We start from the raw sequence: 2174 nt of genomic DNA on the forward strand, positions 1-2174 counted from the left end.
TTTTCTGATATTCGAAAATTATTTGTCCATAATGAATTACTATGGTGGAACATGAAAGATTTTGGTAAATAAATGTGAAATTGCAATATATATTTGCTTTTTTTATTAATAATGCTATTTATATACATTTAAAAGGCGATTGTAATTTCCATTCTTTTCAGCTTAAAAACATTTTCAATTTTATTTGATTGTTTTGCTTAAACATTTTTGAATAAAAATAATAGTTTAGTATAACAGCAGTTCATGAACTCAAAAGGTAAACAATTTTTTAGAAGCAGCAGAAGATATTTTTAAGTAGTTAAAACATAAACACACTTAATGCTTTTCAAATATTATTAAATAAAATTTTTAGATTCACTCTCAAGTGTTAAAATTTTGCATTTCATCATAACTTTATAATTTTGTAGCAATATTAATGCTATTATGTGTTGATAAGTACATATTACTATTCAACATACATTTTCCATCATTTCGATCTAATATTTAAAAAAATCACAATTTATCTTTATTATTATTTTTTTATTATAAAAATTATGTTTTCATTAATTTATAACAAAACAATAACAATTTAACTAAAATATGTTTAATCAGAAAAGTTTCTTAAATGTAAATTATGTTGTAGCTCAAAACTCCGAAATCTTCAGTCAAAATCAATGCTCTATGACATCATTTTTTGGCACATGTTTAATTTTTTTTTTTGGTTAGTTTAATTGCAAATTATAAAGTACTTAATTATAAATTATGAACTTATATGATTAATTAGCTCATTTCATCTGCTGATCAAAAATGTTTTATTTCATTTGAATATCAACCCATTGTAAAAAAAAAGAGAGAGAGAGAGAGAGTTTAATTAGAGATTAAGTTGTGATTTTCCAGTTGTTGATGCATCGAAATAAAGATGAAAAGTTGTAAAAAATTGCAATCATGTTAGCTGCAATACAGATTAAGTCCAACTGAATGAAATAATTGTCCAAATAAATGGTTGTCAAGATGCATCTTATGTTTTTTTTTGGGGGGGGGGAGACTTTGGACAAAAATGTAAAGATTGTGGAGAAAAAATGCAAAAAGTTTAGACATATTCCTCTTAGCAGAAGAGACACAATAAGATCAGCAGCTTACGTTATTGAATTTTTCAAAACTACATTATTCCAAATTTTGAGAAAGGGAAAATCCGTAAAACGAATCCATAAACGAGCAAGGAACATCAAGGCATTTCTTATAAAAAAGAATAAGAAACCAAAGCTTTGACTACCTGCGAGTGTAAAATGCAATAACAAAATTATTGAAAAATCCAGAAAGTAATTGGACACTTAAATTGAAAGTTAGGAGTAATATTTTAAATTTATTAATAATTTTTTTTTTGGTGATAAATGTTGCATTAATTTTTTTTCCAATTTTTATTATGGGACAAATTAAATTCATCAACTATTACTATTATTATAGGAATGTATGATTGTGTATGAAGGTTTAGTGAAAAGATGTATGAATGAATTATTCTAAGTTATTAACTTGTGATTCCCTTCTAGATAAAAAGATAAATAAAAGCAACAATAATATCCAAATTTAAATCAATATTTTTAAATGTGCATAAATAAAATAACTATTAGGTTTCGAAAATATAGGACTACTAAGTCCCCATAAAACATTCATCACTGTTGCATTATGTGCACTGGACAGAAGGAGTATCTTTACTGAAATTAATGTTTAACCAACAGCAATTAGTTAAGTATAAATATAAGTAAATATCATTATTTTGGTTTAGAGGTTTAATTTATTGATACATGTAGAATTATTATTCTTTTGTCATCATCAAGTGTCAAGATTTAGGAAAAACTGACTTTTAACACTGATGAGAAATTAGTGTGAAAGAAAATTTTGCACTTTGCACATTTCGGATAAAAGTGTATGTCAATATTAAAAGGCAATCAAAATATTATCATAAACAAAAGAATAAATAAATAAAATAGATTAAGCATTTTTTTTTTCTTTTTTTTTTTTTTTTTTCTTTCTATTTCAGCTGTTGATCCGAATCGAGACAGAGTAGTGTTCCCTCCTTTACATCATTGCTGAATTCGATTTTGAAATTATCTACAATATTTTATATGGTAAATTTCAAGAAAGCAGCAGTGTTATCTAATTTAATGTTCCATTTCATTTCTAGAACGTAAAAACTA

The sequence above is a fragment of the Argiope bruennichi genome, chromosome 6 (assembly GCF_947563725.1).
Source record: "Argiope bruennichi chromosome 6, qqArgBrue1.1, whole genome shotgun sequence".
In the NCBI taxonomy this organism is placed as follows: Eukaryota; Metazoa; Arthropoda; class Arachnida; order Araneae; family Araneidae; genus Argiope; species Argiope bruennichi.